Source organism: Artemia franciscana, chromosome 11, assembly GCF_032884065.1.
Source record: "Artemia franciscana chromosome 11, ASM3288406v1, whole genome shotgun sequence".
Lineage (NCBI taxonomy): Eukaryota > Metazoa > Arthropoda > Branchiopoda > Anostraca > Artemiidae > Artemia > Artemia franciscana.
In genome coordinates this window covers 14399157-14418745 of record NC_088873.1, presented here as the reverse complement: position 1 = coordinate 14418745, position 19589 = coordinate 14399157, and the positions used below count along the sequence as shown (strand labels likewise).

Below are 19589 nucleotides of genomic sequence, written 5' to 3'. Positions count from 1 at the left end.
TGGTCCATCCCTGCACTTAAGTATTTTCAAGTTAATTTGGAACCTGATATGTTGAAGTATGACTGTGCCTTCATCGTTTCCCAAATCCCTGATTTTAATCCAGTCTCCGGGATAACCAACAATACCACAGAGTCATTCAACGCTGTGATGAAAAGAGTTATACAACAACAGCGAGACGTACCAATGGACAGATGTATCTTGGGCCTCCTTTGTTTAGACGATGAATATTATACACACATATCTCGTGGATACACGGGAATAGGAGATTATAGACTCCTTGAGAAGGCACATAAGGAATATATAGTTCATATAAAGAAGGAGGAAGATCCAGTTGAATCCAGGAAGGAAATGTTTCTGCGTATGGTCCAAGAAGTAGATGGATCAGATTCCTTTTGCGAAAAAAATTCGACAAAAGAAGACCACCAGCTAAGTGGTATAGTTGACATAGCAGAAGCACTATGGAGAAAGGGACATGTTACATTTTGCAACGAAAATCAAGTGTATCTTGTTTCAAATCTGACTAGAAAGAAGGTTAATGTTGTGACACCACGCACAGAAACAATCACTGTTAGAGGAAATAAAATTGTTACAAAGGGTACTAAGAGGAAGAGCTTGGTTGAAGTTTATGATTGTTCTTGTGATTTTGGACTTTCTGCATGCCCTTGCAAACTAGCAGTTTTAAGATCTCGAGGACATGATCTAGTAGCCGAAAAATCCACTATACAGCTGAAAACTCTCAAGAACGTCAAAGTAAGATCTAAAAGGTATGTGAGGCCTGGAATAAAAAGCTCATTAACCATTCAGGACTGTTACAATATTAAACCTGCAGCAGATTCTGTAGCAGCCCATAATTTGTCGTTTACTTCTGATAGTGATAATGAAGTAGCTTCACTTAAAAAGACTTCCGAGTACCAATCGAGAAGCTCTGACGGGGATCATAATTCAAAAGTTGCAAAGCATACAGAAGATATACAGTTTGTGAAGATTGTAAAAAAAAGGAAGCATTGCCCAACTCAACCGGTGAAACCCAGAAAAATGGCAAGGAGACGGAATATTCGTTTTGAAGCTACCCCGTCTACAATTCCTTCATCAATTTGTCATGGTTATGCGTTTACAGGTCCCATAAATGATTTGTATGATGAGGCAAAAGAAGTGATCAGGCTTTTAAAAAGGCTTTTCGGAATAGTGGTCGAATCTACCAATTCTGCTGTCGTAGAAAACGCAGCGAAACTAGTTTGGTGGAGAGCTACTAATTTTCCCTTAAGGGACACAGACGTGTTTACGTTTTTCTTTGAAGACATTGAATCACTGCTGAGGCCTGAGACTTGGCTCAAAACTGAAATGGTGTCCTACCTCGTGAATCTGGTTACTTCTAGCTGTGTGTCAGCAAGAACTATCGATATTTATTCTACTTTCAATTTGACAAATATTGATGCTTTAAAGTCGTACCCAGAAACGCCCAGAGAAAGATTTAGTGATGTTTCACATGATTGCAGTGTTCTCTTTGTTCCATTGTGTGTCAATATGCGTGATATATCAGATAGGGAGCGCAAGAATCATTTCATTTTGGGAATATGTGATTTTTCCAGGAGAACTTTCTATCTTCTTGATAGTTTGAAGCCATTAAACCGTACTCAAGGGAGGCAAGTTCTTTCCAACCTAAAATATCTCATGGATGGGGTTGATAAACGCTACATAGAACTTGAACTTGGTTCATGTCGAATTGCTCCACAAGTAGATTCGTCAAGCTGCGGGCTTTTCGTTGTCAAATATGCCCAAGACTACGCAAATGGGATAACCTATTTGGGAAGTGCACTGTCAGTTGATCTTCCATCACCTTCTAAGTATAAGCGGTCAAAGGGAAGATCCACAGTATCCAATCAGAAAGTCATAGACTTATATAACGATGATACTGAAATGGCAAATATGAAAACTGTGGAACTAATGAATAAATATAGAAACGAATTGGCTGTCCAGGTACTTGAATCTCTTTTAATAAAGAACAGAATGGTCAGTTGTTATAACTGTCGAGAACAGATACCGGAGAACATGCAGCTCATATGTAAAAACTGTAAAGCAGTTGCCTGTAGTGATTGCGAAGCAAAATCCAGCAGGAACTTCTGTCAACTCTGCTGTGTCTGAGGAGAACTAGACTAGACAACAAGATCTGAGCTAACAAGAAACAACAACAGAACTAAACTAATTCTTCCAAAATTTTATCTCTTTGAAACACCAACAAAGCTGACAAAAACAAACTAAACTACGAAAGAGCGCTACTGAACGTCCACAGATTACGTAAACTGAGCCGTTCATCTTCTTCATTTGGAGAAACCTGTGCAGAAGAGAGCAATAACGAACATGAAGGGCCGTAGTGGTACCGGCGGGACATCTGTCCTTAAACTGCTGGGGATAGGCGATTCGGGTATCTGCACTTCCCACAGGTCCAATCCAGTAACCATTCAAAGACGGCGATTAATTCTTAATTTTGCGCTGCGTTTTCATTCAACCTGCGTTTTCATTCGTGCTGTGTTTTCATTCCCGCTGCGATTCTTTTTACGCAGCCACAGAATAAGAAATAAAGAAAATACCGACAAGTGCATGAATCCGAAAATATGTGCGAACAAACATGGGTCCTAAACGAGACCGCTAACGGAAATTATCCAGTCCAAAAAATTTCTAGATATCTGCGGAGCCTGCTAACAAGGTCTTAAGCCAGAATCTAAGGCTGTATTACGCATTGGATGTGAAAAATGGTTAGTGTATAGAGTGCATAAACAAATCCATCCCAGAGTATGAACTCTTTACAAAGATGTCAACCATAGGAAATATGCAGAGGTACTGTCCGCTTTGCAAGCTATCTGGAACATCAGCAGATCCCCCTTCATTAGTAGAAATTTCGAGCCTTATAACATCCAATGTCCCAAGTACTTCGGCTATCACGGACATAGTAAAAGGAGCGGAAGAGCAGCTTAAACGTGATATCACCGAAAGGATAGATGAAGACAAAGAGTGTAATGATAACCTTGAGAAAAACATGATGGAAAAATGTACTTTCCCAGAAGTTGAAATCAATTGAAACAAACCTCTTGGAATCATACGAGAAAATCACAGACCTAATTGACCACATCCATCCAGTTGACCTGCTCCTGCTGGACTTTGCTTGGGCCTTTGACAAGGTTCCTCACAGTCGACTGCACTCTGAAATATACGCTATCGGTATCAATCGGGCTGTTGTAGACTGGCTGATGATATTTCTTACAAATCGCAAGCAGAAAGTTCACTTATTTGCTACAGATGGCCAGCCAATCTACTTTGACGAGACCGAAGTATTGAGCGGAGTACCACAGGGAGCTGTACTGGGTCCCAACAATCATTTTCATTTACATCAATGATGTATTTAACCATATTGACAATGGCATGCACTTGTTTGCTGATGATTCCAAACTCTTTGGTATTGCATGCCCTCAGAGCATCCAGCGCGACATAGATGAGCTACAAGTTTAGACAAAAGACTGGCTTCTCCAATCTAATGTAGGAAAGTGCTGTGTATTACACCTTGGACCCAATAACCCAATGGTGAACTACACGATCTACAGCCCCACTACCAAAGTAAGAGAGCAACTAGAGAATAGAGCAGAAGAAAGGGATCTTGGTGTCATCATTTATGATTAACAAATTTCACAGCCATGTCCAGAATGTTGTTTCCCGTTCAAGCTCCAGTCTTGAACTGCTAAAATGAACTATCAACAGCAGACAGTTATCTATATTTATAAAAAATTTTAAGGCTCTCGTCAGACCCCATCTCGATTTTGGTATGTGTCTTGCTGTTCCTTTTTGTCGGCAAGATGTGAGGCTCATCGAAATCGTACGAGACGAGCAAAAAAAAATGCATACGAAGTCTAGTATCGACCTCAAATGAGGACCGCCTCAAATACCTCAAACTACCCACTCTAGTTTACAGACACGATCGCAGCGATATGATGCTTACTTACAAGCTGCAGAACAAAAAGTCAGCAATCTTTGGCGGCAATCTCAGTACAAGTAGCACAACACAAGAGGACACTAAGAAGCTATCAGTCAAGCTACCGATCAAAAACTCGCTAAACATTCTTTACAAGAAGTCATAAACCGTTGGAATCAACTGAAATATTCAACTGTTAATGCTCCCTCGATCCAGTCACTCCAGGTCTGGAAGACCTTAAATCTGTCAGATGGATTAAGATGATTAAGGTGAAATGCCTTGGGAAATATAGTTTATGCCAAAGGGTGCTGTCTGCCAGCCATTGTGTGACCCAGTGGCATGAATTATCTTTGACTACAACGTTTTAACAATAAAACGGTATGTTCTCACAGCTCAAATAAAAAATACCTATTGGGATACTCAAACGTCAAAAACGCTCACGTGAGGATGGCGGGCAAAGAAGCGAGGATCATCAGAATCATTATCATCATCCATTATCATAATCACCATCAAAATCATCCTCATTATTATCATCATCGTGCAATTTAGTGATAATCCAAGATCATGCTTTGTAAGAAGAATGACCGGGTCCTTGCTAAGAAGAAACTGGATTCATAAATCCCCGCCCTATCTCTACCTGATGTAACCTGATCTACCTATAACTACCTGAAGTAAAATCAAAAGGGCTGTGCTCATTAGGAAAAAGAACTGTGGAAAGGGGGAACGAATTGCCCAGGATGGGGCCACCTCTGCCTCCAAACCAAGTGCTTCAACTCCTGCCATAACACCAACACGTCACTCCTCATATACTCCTGAACCTTGCACTCCAAAAAAACATGCCCATGTTATAACGCAGTGACTGAAAGTTTTACCGCGAGAGGTCATGAAACATAATACGTCAGAACTGAGAAACCCATCAGAAAGATAAATTTATGAGTGATTTAGACCAGACTTTGCCAATCCCCCTATAGACAGCTTTGTCGAGAAGATGTAGTAATACGCGCCTCCTCCGCATGTGCTTTCCCCTTGCAAGTGTTAATGCTACCCCATGTCCTTTGCTTTGCTTATTGTGTATCTTAGGTGATTGGGTTATAATAAAAGACTGAAATCAACTGCTAAAGCTACTAAATTCATTTTTATATAAATAATCTCAACGCTGCCATGAGTTGAAATAATATCTCTTTTTCTCTCACCACCACCCAATTTTTCTTCTTTGCATGGTACTTAACAACTTTTTATGGCACTTGGTATTAACCAAGTGACATATAGCAGTCGCCAATTCTGTCGGTCTGTCGGTCTGTCGGTCCCGGTTTTGCTACTTTAGGCACTTCCAGGTAGGCTAGGACGATGAAATTTGGCAAGCGTATCAGGGACCGAACAAGATTAAATTATAAATAGTCATTTTCCCGATTTGACCATCTGGGGGGGGAGTAGAGGCCGGTTAATTCGGAAAAAATAGAAAAATGAAGTATTTTTAACTTATGAGCGGGCTATTGGATCTTAATGAAATTTGATGTTTGGAATGATATTATGTCTCAGAGCTCTTATTTTAAATCCCAACTGGGTCTGATGACATTGGGGGGAGTTGGAGGGGGGAAACCTAAAATCTTGGAAAACACTTATACTAGAGGGATCGGGATGAAACTTGATGGGAAAAATAATTGCAAGTCCCAGATACATGATTGACATAATCGGAACTGATTTGCTCTCTTTGGGGTAGTGGGGGGGGGAGTAATTCTTAAAAATTAGAAAAATGAGGTATTTTCAACTTACGAACGGGTGATCGGATCTCAATGAAATTTGATGTTTAGAAGGATATCGTGTCTCAAAGCTCTTATTTTAAATCCTGACCGGATCTGGTGACATTGGGGGAAGTTTGGGGTGGGGAGACCTAAAATGATGGGAAACGCTTAGATTGGAGGGATTGGGATGAAACTTGGTTGGAAAAATAAGCAGAAGTCTTGCATACGTGATTTACATAATTGGAACGGATCTGCTCAATTGCGGGGGGGGGGGGGGTAATTCTGAAAAATAAGAAAAATGACGTATTTTTAACTTACGAAGGAGTGATCGGATCTTCATGAAACTTCATATTTAGAAGGACCTCGTAACTCCGATATCTTATTTTAAATCTCAACCTGATCAAGCGTAAGTGGGGGGGGGGGCAGTTGGGGGGACCGGAAATATTAGAAAATGCTTAAAGCGGTAAGATCAGGATGAAACTGGATGGGAAGAATAGAAACCTGTCTAAGATACGTGACTGACATAACTGGACCGGATCTGCTCTCTTTGGTGGAATTGGGGGGGGGGGTAATTTTGAAAATAGAGGTATTTGTAACTTACGAAAGGGTGACCAGATCTTAATGAAATTTGATATTTAGAAGGATCTTGTGCTTTGAAGTTCTAATATCAAATTCCGACCAGATCCTGTGATATTCGGGGGAGTTGGAGGGGGGAACCGGAATTCTTGGAAAACATGAAAATTGGAGTATTTGTATCTTACGAATAGATGATCGGATCGTAATGAAATTTGATTTTTAGAAGGAATTCATGTCTCAAAGCTCTTATTTCAAATCCCGACCAGATCTTTTGACATTGTGGGGATTTGGAGGGGGAAATCTTGGAAAAACAATTGGAGTGTAGGAATCGGGATGAAGCTTGGTGGATAGAATAAACAAATGTCCTTGATACGTGATTGACAGAATCGTACTGGATTCGCTCTCTTTGGGGGAGTCGGGGGAGGGGTTCAGTGATTTGGCGAGTTCGGTGCTTCTGGACGTGCTAGGGCGATGAAAATTGGTAGGCGTGTCAGGGAGCTGCACAATTTGACTTGATAAAGTCGTTTTCCCAGATTCGACCATCTGGGGGACAAAAGGGAGAGGAAAAATTAGAAAAAAATAGGTATTTATAATTTACGAGTGGGTGATCGGATCTTAATGAATTTTGATATTTAGAAGGACTTTGTGACTCAGAGCTCTTATTTTAAATCTTGACCAGCATTAGGCCTCTTATTTTCCGTTTTAAATCAATCTATTGATTCATAGAATTTTGTTAGAGCTCATACCATATGATCTCTTGGCTCTTAGCTCTTCTCGCCTCGTCACAAGTGCCATATGAGCTCTTAGCTCTTGTTTAATTTGTAGTTTCCGGATTCTTTCTAATAGAAAATTTTAATTTTTTGGCTTTACATTTTTCAATTTGTCTTTATTCGTTGTAGGTTTTACCGTTTTTGTGACAGTATTCGCTGCATTATAAATTTACTCACATTCTGGGAAGTGAACGAGGCGAGATGAATGTTGTAAAACATGCAGGGGAAATAGAAACTAAATCAGTCAAAGAATAAATTTTTTGCACAAAGAATACATTATATTCGTACATATTGTAGTATTTTTATTCCAGTAGTTAAGATATTTTTACAAATATTATCATATATTTTTTCCAAACGGAAGGGTACTGAAATAAGAAGTAAAAATTATTAAACAGAATCAAAGAGTAGAAATTATGTTAAGTTGCAATTATGATTCATTACTAACGAATCCAAAAAATAGAAGATTTGATTTTAGTAGAGCTTTCAAGATTAGTTTTAGAATATTGTCGAAATTGCTGTCCTTCATTTTTTTTCAACTAGTTTAGCACTGTTGACTCAGTTTTTTCAAGTACTGTGAATTTTTAATTCTTCATTTGTCTTCCTTTTTTTCCAAAGCAGTGATAGACTGAAAATTAACCACAGAAACAACCCAAAAAAAGTTGACGAAACTTATTTCTTTGACACATAATTCAAAAGAAATGCCTAGGCTGAATTTCAAAGGCCAATTATTCTTATTTTTATTGCTTACAGTTTGATTACAGTTTTATTGTTTAGAGTTTACTGCTTAGAGTTTTCTTGCTAGTTTTGGTTGTGGGCCTTCCCTTGTGCTTTTGATTGGATGTTTTGCTATGTAATGTGTATTTTGTGAAAATTAACCACAGAAACAACCCAAAAAAGACAGTTTTATTGCTTAGAGTTTACTGCTTAGAGTTTTCTTGCTAGTTCTGGTTGTGGGCCTTCCCTTGTGCTTTTGATTTGGATGTTTTGCTATGTAATGTGTATTTTATGAAAATTAACCACAGAAACAACCCAAAAAAAGACAGTTTTATTGCTTAGAGTTTACTGCTTAGAGTTTTCTTGCTAATTCTGGTTGTGGGCCTTCCCTTGTTCTTTTGATTTGGATGTTTTGCTATGTAATGTGTATTTTGTGAAAATTAACCACAGAAACAACCCAAAAAAAGTTGACGAAACTTATTTCTTTTACACATAATTCAAAAGGAATGCCTAGGCTGAATTTCAAAGGCCAATTATTCTTATTTTTATTGCTTACAGTTTGATTACAGTTTTATTGCTTAGAGTTTACTGCTTAGAATTTTCTTGCTAGTTCTGGTGGTGGGCCTTCCCTTGTGCTTTTGATTTGGATGTTTTGCTATGTAATGTGTGTTTTGTTAATAACACGTATATACTTAGCAAAACAAATGAAATCAAAAGTACTTTCAGCGTCGCCTCAACGTGGCGGGGAAGTGATAACAGGGTGATGTTCAATATGAATTTTATGCTAAGAAAATAATCAAAGTAAGAATTAATTTCTTAGATAATTATTATCGACCAAAGCTCTTTTTTTCTATACTTATTGCAAATGGGTTTCCACTAGTAAAAATACCACACTTGGAGCAGTCGGATAACTCCTTGGTCGAGCTGCCTTCGATTACGTTGGTCGATTGGCGCTAATGGGCCAAGGAAGTCTTTTCTGCTCTAAGCACAAATTGTTTGCACCCACAAAACTTTCTCAAACACAATAAAAATACCACACTTGGAGCAGTCGGATAACTCCTTGGTCGAGCTGCCTTCGATTACGTTGGTCGATTGGCGCTACTGTGCCAAGGAAGTCTTTTCTGCTCTAAGCACAAATTGTTTGCACCCACAAAACTTTCTCAAACACAATAAAAATACCACACTTGGAGCAGTCGCATAACTCCTTGGTCGAGCTGCCTTCGATTACGTTGGTCGATTGGCACTAATGGGCCAAGGAAGTCTTTTCTGCTCTAAGCACAAATTGTTTGCACCCACATAACTTTCTCAAACACAATAAAAATACCACACTTGGAGCAGTCGGATAACTCCTTGGTCGAGCTGCCTTCGATTACGTTGGTCGATTGGCGCTAATGGGCCAAGGAAGTCTTTTCTGCTGTAAGCACAAATTGTTTGCACCCACAAAACTTTCTCAAACACAATAAAAATACCACACTTGGAGCAGTCGGATAACTCCTTGGTCGAGCTGCCTTCGATTACGTTGGTCGATTGGCGCTAATGGGCCAAGGAAGTCTTTTCTGCTCTAAGCACAAATTGTTTGCACCCACAAGACTTGCCCACACCTACTTGATTATAATTCAATAATATTATTTCAAGAAGGGTTCAAGGAACCGCTAGGCCAAAACCGCAACTGACACAAGAGCATAATACATTGATTTATTCCAAATTTACTGTTTGAACGAGAAAGACAGACCGTTACCAGACACTTTAGAACTCGATTAATGTAGCACACCTTCTTACACTAATCTCAGTGCCATGTTTTATTTCGCCATGCTTGCTTGTTTCAATCATCATAGAATATTTATCATAGAATAAAAGTAAATTTATAATTTCGATAGGAGGAAACTACGAAATCACAGGCTTAATACTTAATAATATTATTTTATTGTATCAAAAAATTATAAGGAAACTCATCTTTTTCATTTTTCATGAAAATGTGGCTGTTTGAGAAAAAGAATCTGTTTTGGATTGAGAGATGTCAAATTTGAAGCAAAATTTAGCTAGTCAAGAGTCAAAATGTTGAGATGTGCTCAAAAATGGCCTTTCAAATAATTTCTAAAGTACTCTTCTTTGCGCAAGGGTAAGTCCATGTTTATTTATAACTTAAAACCGCATTGCGGAGAAGTAAGGTATATTGTGCAAAAAATAATTTAGTTCTTTCTTTTTGCACCGAATGTATGTAAGCCGTCTCCTAATCTTATAGGATCACCTTGTCCGATTTGGTCACTCCTGGAAAAAAAACAACAAACACAAGAAACACATACGTGATTTTGTTTGTGGTAAAAAATTTTAATTCCGCATTTTGGCATATAGGATCTTGAAACTTGAAAATAGGGTTATTTGATGTGCTGAATATGATGGTGTGATTTCCATTTAGATAACCTGTTTTGGTTGCTTTTCCTCTTTCAGACATAGGTCATATTTTCACTGGCTCGTAACTTTTAATGGGTACCATTAAGCTTAATGAGCTCTATATTTTTGAAATCAACTTGAATGTTCGATTCTTTTGTAGTATGTACTATTATCAAATATTTGTGTTTTAGGGTTTCGATTACTCTTGATCCGGGTCACCCGGTACATACAGCTTGTTGCCACGAACTGTTTGATGCAATGGAGAATGCTAGTATTTTTCAATATTATTCGCATTTTACTTTTTAATTTCAGGGCTAAAAATGATTAGTTTGTGTTTAATACTAATACTGTTCTAGTGTTTCGAATTATATGAAACTTATTGATTCGTATTCTATGACCATTCAATTTTGATTGACATTATACCTAACTGTCTGTTAAATGGTCATCATGTGTAGTTTTGCTTCAGATTAAAAATCACCATTTGCCTTAATAAATGAATTTTCGTTTTATCTTTGCGACATGAAATTTTCACGGGTATGTACCGACAGTATTTTTTATCATGAAATACAGACAAGTTCCGAAACAAAAAATGGAAATTCATAAAACACTTGAAACCCGAGTCTACAAAAGCTGTTAAAAAAAAAAAGAAACTAGATGAATTCGGTTGCACACACGAAGGGACAAAGTCAAGGAGTTTTTTCCTAGAGGCAAATTCAAATCAGAATCTGATCGTTACCATGTTCTAACTTTTAAACCAATTAATGAAAATAACTGCCTAGCTTTCTGCTGAGAAGTTAGAGGTGAACGTTGCCATCAGATAGGCCACGTTCTCTTTTTGTAGCATTGACAAATATATATATATATATATATATATATATATATATATATATATATATATATATATATATATATATATATATATATATATATATATATATAAATCTTCTGCATGTTACCACTCCTAAAAGGGTGCTTTAGCTAAAAATTAGAAGACAAGAGATGTCAAAGAATTCAGGGGATAAAGTTATTTACTAACGTTTAAAAAACGTGAATGTTATGTTCAAAAAATTTTGACTTTAAGAAATGTATACCAACTTTATAATATTGCTGTTATGAAAGCGGCCGTTGATAAGCTCTAATTTTTTTAAAAATGAAGGAATTATGACATCAAGAGGTACTTGTAATACTATTCCTTTATCTGTGCCATAAAACATAGTAAATAAAACAAGAAAATGAACCCGATTCGAGTAGATTTAATGAATGTTGACAAAAGCATCTACGAGCCAAGGAAAAACGTCTTTCTTTTAGATTCACGAATTTTTTTTTTGATTATATAGTGATTAATTAAGAGCCGTCTTTTTCTTCTATTGTTATTGTCTATCAAAGACCCAAAAAAAAACAGTGTAATCATTTGGTGTAGTAGGTCAGAGTAAGTGACTTGATGACGTCAAACAACAAAGCCTAAATGTATTATAAGGTATATGTAATGTTGTTTAACATGTACAGCAATTAAAATTTTGAAGTGCCCCTCTCCCCAAAACAGATTTAATGTTAGCTTTGAGGCTTTTTATAAATATGAATTTTTCTGAGCAAAATATACAAAATAGGTACGGAACTCATTCAGCTTCAATCCTAGCTGTAAGAGAAAATGATTATTCCAGCTAAGGCTCTATAAATTGTTCACATAATTGACCATACTTTTGAAAGTTGGTCTTCGAAAAAGTACAATACATGGCCATATTCAAATATTCAATCTGTAGTTCGTGCCTATTTTTAGTCTATGAACTGTCAATTCCTTTTTGTGTAAATAAAAAAAAACAATTGAAAATCAGGAGCAGCATTAAAAGTAAAAACGAACAGGAACTATACCGCATATAAGGGGGGGGGGGTCATACTTTGTTCTTTATATTGCTCCTAGATGCCTTTCTATTTATGCTTGTGCTTTTAGTCCTTTTGAAAGAGCTTTTTATTCTAATGAACTCCCTCATATATGGCCTAATTTTCCACTATTTTCAGTTTAGGGATGCTCCTTACTTTCAGTCGAAAAAACTATTATTGAGTTTCTGATTATTTTTTAAATAATTCTGGTAAATCTGATTTTCCCTTCATGAAAAATTCACTTTGTTCATGGGAAACTTGTCCTTGAAAAGTTCTCTAATGTAAACTAACCCCCCCCCCCGTAAAATTCCCCATGGACAATTCTATCCTCTTAAAATTTCATCAGACTAGTTCATGCTTTCATTTGAAAAAAAAAAAATTCAAACACTATGTTTGGGGAAGCTTTAAGCAGGGATCTAACCTTGATAATGTCATAACAACTCAAATAAAACCGTAAATAACAATTAGAAGAGACCAAAGGAAACTGCCTAGGATCCAAGGAACCGCCAAGGAAACTGGCTGATTAGACCTAAGATGGAGCCGGGGAAGAAAAAAAAACTTTAAGTTTGATTTCTTTTGTACTTAAAGATTAAATCAGATATAGCACTTTGGTTCAGGTTGAGTCAACCACACTCTTATAGTGTTATAATTTTTTTCGTAGGAAAACGTGAAACAAAGATTAGTCGATTAATCCCAATTTTACAGAAGAGATAAGCGGCTACAAAAAGGTTATTGAGTTACGCTACCTTTCTCTGTCAATGGCACATCAGTGTACTTTTGCCCCCCCCCTTCTCCTCAGACAGATCAGTATAATATTAGGGAAATATATGAAACAGTATTTAAACATTTTGATGAAGGAACTTCGGTAGAAAGATAATAAGAAATGACTATAAGAAAAAAACATTTTATTTTATTAATTCATTAGTGTTTAATTTTACTCTGACATATCATCTCAGAATGTGACAGTCCTTACTGCTTCTCCTAGATTATACTTCCCTAAATTTCAAATTATTTCTATTTTACTTTAAAAGGAATAGAAACGATAGTCTTCTTTATGATAATTTCTGTCTATATACCCTTAAGCCAAAATACATCTTAGTCGAAAAAAAAACAATAAAGAGAACACTTAGATTATAATTTTACGGTTTAGTCTTTGTTGTCTTTGTTAGTCTTTGTTGTGAAACTTTTTGCAAAATAAAATGTATATTTTGGGGGAGAGGGTTTGGGTTTCCTTTTAAGTTCTGTCTTTGCCTAAGTACAAGTATATGAAAACTTCAGTGGTTAACTTGTTTGAGCTATTTATAGATTTTTTGCATGGGCTAAGGAGCAATTTGATCTGTTCATCTAATTTTTTTCGCTCTACTTTCATTATAATCATTTTTTCTTGAAAGTCTTTTCACATGGGCTCAAATGAACTTAATTATTCAAATAGTTAAATGATTAGTTTGTGTTTAATACTAATACTGTTCTAGTGTTTCGAATTATATGAAACTTATTGATTCGTATTCTATGACCATTCAATTTTGATTGACATTATACCTAACTGTCTGTTAAATGGTCATCATGTGTAGTTTTGCTTCAGATTAAAAATCACCATTTGCCTTAATAAATGAATTTTCGTTATAATCATTTTTTCTTGAAAGTCTTTTCACATGGGCTCAAATGAACTTAATTATTCAAATGGTTTTCATGTAAGCAGCAGAGAAAATACTAAATGTAAGCCCAAATATAGAATCAGAATAATATTAAACCGCTAATCAAGATTTGTGGATGCCAAGTCGCCAGAGAATTTGATTCTGGGAAAATGTTTTTTAATATTAAGCAATTAATTAATTAATGACATTATTTTCAGGAAATTGGGATTCGAAAAGATCCTAGAAGATTAATGGACAGAACGAATGAAGGAAGAAATAATGCATAATCATGGCTGAAGGTTTTGAAGGATTGTAGTGTCAAACTATTCTCTGAAATTTTGTAAGTTGCATATTTTTAATGATGTCTTTTGCTTAGCTGCAGCCTAAGATAAGTTAAAGAAGCTGTGGTGTTTTTTGCCTTTGTATTATGTGTAAATCTCTATTCTAGTTTCGAATCATTAGGTTAAAGATAAACCTTCAAACAGGACAATCAAATTAGGTAGCTATATGCACAAAATAGGGATATTTTTCATCTTAACAACAGTAAATTCGTTCAATGAAATAAGTTGGTTTAATGCTTCGTAAAAGCTGCCATCAATAAGTGTTTTTTTAAATATAAATACTTTTTCAATATTCAGTAACAAAGTCAGATTACAAATCATGGGTTGAAACAAAGAAATTCTGCCCATATTTTTGAGTTTGAATTCTCGACACAGTGGGAATTAAAAAGAGAATATATTGTGTATATGCCAAGTATTTAAATAAAACTTAGATCTAACAAAAAACTTGTAGCATTCAATTGAAATAGCCAATGCTATACATTCTCTATTGAACTAACCTATTGCTCATAAGATAATTGCTTTGCTTCGGGCCATTTGCTTGTTTTGTTTAATTATATTAATAAAACCATCTTTCTCTCTCTCTCTAAAAAAAAAAAAAAAATGATGGCTGCCAAAGTAAATGTTCCGAAATACGTGTTCCAAAAAACGCATAGTTCATTCTTTGTTTTGTTGATAGATAATTCCATCTATCATCCGTTGATGCGTCGTTCCTAGGGTTTAAAGAGCGAAGGCTGAGAAAGGGAAAGAAAGCTGAGAAATTTCCTCACACCCGTAGCTTTTGACGAATAAATTCCGTTTTTAAATTTCCATTGCTATTGGGCTGAGTCGCTCTTTCTTGATAATGAATTACATATATTTTGGAAATGAATATTCAACTGAACCACAAATGTGCCCTGAAACTTAAATGCTCTATATAAGCTTTAGATATTTTTAAACTAATTGTATATATCAAAATACCCTCGATAACAGTTTTGACCTTAATGTTTAAAATTTTAATCCAAGTTCTCTTTTTTGTGGGAGTATAAAGTGCAAAAAATGACAAATTTGATATGACATTTTGTTATCTAAAAATGATTAAATCTTAATATTTTGCTGGAATGAGCTCTATCTTGACATCCTAAAACAAATATTACCATTATGATCACTCGAAGAAACAGCTAAAAAAACGGTTGCATATCTTTAAGCATCTTTGTTGGGAAGAATAAACAATTTATATCGTAAGTGTACATTATATTCAAGGCCTTTCCTAACAAACCTATTGTTTATCAACAGAATACGATTTGAAATAATAAAAAATTTTACTAGTCCTTTGTTTTCTAAAGTTATCTGATAAAAATTTTGAGAGAGCGGTAATAACTACTGTGGGGAGTAAAAATAACCCCCCCAGGCCACGGGGAGACGCCTGTAAGCTATGAAATGTATTCAATCTGTACGCATAGTATTTGTTATAGAGGAGTATACAGACACTTTTTGAGAGGGGGAATTATGTGCCTAGGGTGGGTTTCTTTGGTAGAATTTTTAATGGAGAGGGAAATTTCTGGGGGAGGGAGTTTTCCATGGAAAATTCTACATGGGGCGATCTGATAGAATTACTGTTCGAAATTATTTTTAATTGTCATAATCTCTTTCCAAAGTCAGATTTTTACTGAAGATGGTTCAGGAAAAATTATTCTGAGGCTATTTTCATTTTGGATTTCCAGAAAAACCATTTTACGGAAAGAGAGGATTTCAGAAGCTATTGAGAAAATTATTGGAAATTAGTATTTTCAAATGACAGCATGCTAAGGAGCATTTTTCAAGCTGAATCGACCGCAAGAAAATTTACGGGGGCGAGTTTCTTACTGTCTGGAGGGGGTTTTACGGGAATTAGTTTACATGGTAGAAATTCCTACGCATGAGTTTCCTGCGAGAAGGAAATATTTTAGAAGATTGAACCAAATCTACGGGCGTTATTTAAAAATGATCAGAACAAAAAAAAAAGCAGATTTTTTAACTGAAAGTAAAGATCATTAAAACTCAAATGAACAGAATTTACTTTTGTATATGAAGGGAATACCCCCCTCCTCAATACTGTTATTTACGCTGAAGTTTGACTGTCCAAATTTCTTAAGAACAGCTGCATAAACATTGGTCGTTTGAATAGAAAAGGAAGCATTTCGTAAAGTCCTTAAAGCTTTAGCGTAAAGAGCAAGGCATTGTGGAGGGAAGCGATTCCTTCATAAACAGTTTCTGTTTGTTTTGAATTTTAATTTTGCTCCTTACTTTCCAAAAAAGACTTCTTCAGTTAATATCCGTTTCAATTATTGTTTTGTAGGAATAAAAAGTGCAAAAAATTAAAAATTTGTTATTTAAAAATGACTAAATTTTAAGATTCTGATGGAATGAACTCCATCTTGACATTCTAAAACAAATAGGTTTTACCGTTATAATCACTTAAAGAAACGTGTAAAAAACGGTTGCATATCCCTAAGTATCTTTGCAGGGAAGAATATACAATCTGTATCTTAACTACGTATTGTATTTAAGGCCTTTCCGACATCTTTAAGCTATGAAATTTGTAAGATCTACGTATATAATTTGTTTTTGGGAAGCATAGACACTTTCGGAGCGGGATATTTTGTGATTGGGGCGAGTTTCTGTGGTAGAATTTTTCATGGAGAGTGAAATTTCTGGGGGAAAATTCTGTAGGAATTTCTACCTGGGGCGATTTAAAAGAATTAAAAAATACGATTTTTTTAACTATAAGTAAAGATCTTTAAAACAAATGAACATAATTTATTTTGTATATGAAGGGGCTGCCGCCCCCCCTCAATACGTTGCTATGTACGCTAATTTGACTGTCACAATTTTTGAAGAACAACTACTGAAACACAGGTCGCTTAATTAGAAAAGAAGTTTTCTTTTAAAGCACTTAAAAGCTTTAACGTAAAGAGCAAGGTACGGAAAAGGAGAATAACCCCTTCATAAACAATAATTTCTGTTCATTTCAAGTTTTAATGGTGTTCCTTACTTTCAGAAAAAAAACCTTCATTTAATATCCATTACATTAATGCATGGCTTAGTGTTTTTACACATTAAGTGCCGTTTTTCATGCCTGATCAACATCCACAGGTTTGTATTCTTTCAAGAAAAATAATATCTCAAGTGCCATTTGGAGAGCAGAAGGGTATATAATCTCAAAAAATAAAACCCTTCTTGCTTCTCATTTTAGTCAAGATATCTGTAATAATAAATGTAATAATAATTTTTGCAAAGTAACTGTTTTAGATTTTTTTTATAAGAAATCTTCTTTTGGAATTTTGACAAGTCACTACAGACAGAGCATCATATTAAATATGATCTAAATCATTTTTGAAACTCATAAATTTGAGTCTTCATCTAACAAATCAAATGACAAAATTGTAATTGAAAATATATCTTTCATTTTATGAAACCAGCTTTTAAGCTTCCTAGAGGGTTTCTAAATTATTTCTGGCCTGTATTATTATTACATAAGTCATTTCATGAATTAAGTGTCCTATACTTGGTTTTATCTTTTGCTTTGTTTATTATTTCGATTTTTTATCTTTTTTTTTATCAAAACTACAGAATAGGGTTGAATTTCAAGTGAAATTTTTTAGCCGAAGTATGACCCTCGAGGCTTTACGATAATTTGTTAAATGTCCGTTAGTGTTGATATTATAGGACTATAAATCTTTAATTTTCTTTAAGGCTACAAAATGTTTGCAGCTGCAACGAATCCAAGGACCAAAGATAACGGAAGTATTCTCTGTACCAGATCAGAAAATTTATTCTGTGAGTAAAAGAAGAAAAGACTGTGTATTTTATAAAACAGTCTCTTGTTTCTAATAAAGTTTATCGATTCAATGCTTCTTTTAATTTTTTTTTTCAATGCCAACGAGTACTAGATAGGTATGAGACAAAGGCTAGGTGAAGTAAAGTTGACCGAATAGAGTGAAAGGATATGAGGATAAAACAATAATTCCAGATAGGATAGAATTGCCCTTTTCCAAGGAATATGGCCATATAAATCCGTTTCAATAATAGTCCCACTAGATATAAAACAAGCAAAAATAAAAAAAATCCTATTTGAACGAAAACCATCTACAAAGTTTGACTAAATTTTCTGTACAATATCCTCCAAAAATATAATTTATACATAAATGAACAAATATATTTTTAAATAAAATATCTACATTTATTTTTGTAGATCCTACACCTCAGAAGAAGTCATCTATAAATCCTAAATTTAAAAGACATCCCTTTTTTAGACATTAATTTATCTCTCAACTGCCATCTTTTGATCAAAGTATTTAAAGTACCACTGAATTCCAGCGGACCCATAATTATTAAGCGAAAATACATTTGCCATTGGTTCATATTAGCTTATGGAACAAAAACCAGTTTTTTGACGTAGCGCCTAAGCGTACCACTTTTCAAAAGCGTCCTTTTTGTTTTAGAACCGGCATGTCATCACCTTCCTATTAGCCTATTAAGAAAAACAAGTTTTGTGACGTCAGGTCTAAGACGTGCCCGGATTCGATATTTGTGTCTTTTTTAATGAAATTGGCATGGCCGCAAGAAACCTGTTTTCTAACATGCCATGAACGGCTAGGCCTGTTTTCGAGAGACCCCGACGGGGACACAGGGAATGTTCGATTAGCAATCATCATCAACACAGCTCAAGGGCAATCATAAGAATAATGAAGTATAGATCTGAATACGGATTGTTTTTCACATGGACAAATGACGACCGGGACACAGGGAATATAAATGACTACCGGGACACTCAAAGAGAAATTACAGACTGTGACACCGGGACAAAAATAACGACCAGGACACAGGGAATATAAATGACGACCGGGACACAGGGACACAACTACAACGGGGACGCCAGGGGGCACAGGGGGGATATATAAATGACGACCGGGACACAGGGAATGTTCAATTAGCAATCACCATCAACAAAGCTCAAGGGCAATCATTAGAATAATGAGGCATACATCAGAATACGGATTGTTTTTCCCATGGACAACCGGGACAAAAATGACGACCGGGACACAGGGAATATAAATGACGACCGGGACACTCAAAGAAAAATTACGGACTGGTACACCGGGACACAAATGACGACCGGGACACAGGGAATACAAATGACGACCGGGACACAACTACAACGGGGACGCCGGGGGGCACAGGGGGGATATATAAATGACGACGGGGACACAGGGAATATTTGATTAGCAATCACCATCAACAAAGCTCAAAGGCAATCATTAGAATAATGAGGTATAGATCTGAATTCGGATTGTTTTTCTTATGGACAATTATATGTTGCATGTTCAAGAGTCGGGAAACCTGACAATCTATTTATATGCACAGACAATAGGACAGCGAAGAATGTCGTATATTCGCAAGTTTTACGTAATTAAAAACACATATATATCTATATATATATATATATATATATATATATATATATATATATATATATATATATATATATATATATATATATATATATATATATATATATATATATATATATATATATATATATATATATATATATTCACAGGTGG

General features: G+C 35.5%; 1 protein-coding gene and 1 long non-coding RNA gene across 2 annotated transcripts in view; one reads left to right on the top strand and one right to left on the bottom strand.

Annotated features, from left to right (window-relative positions):
- Nucleotides 1–19589, bottom strand: part of LOC136032860 (uncharacterized) — a 116622-nt gene that overhangs the window by 95794 nt on the left and 1239 nt on the right. The gene's annotated exons all lie outside the window — the stretch shown is intronic.
- LOC136032858 (uncharacterized) lies at nt 6272–17858 on the top strand. Its single transcript, XR_010618793.1, has 3 exons — nt 6272–9882; nt 13885–14006; nt 17719–17858. It is a non-coding gene; the product is annotated as an uncharacterized LOC136032858 (long non-coding RNA).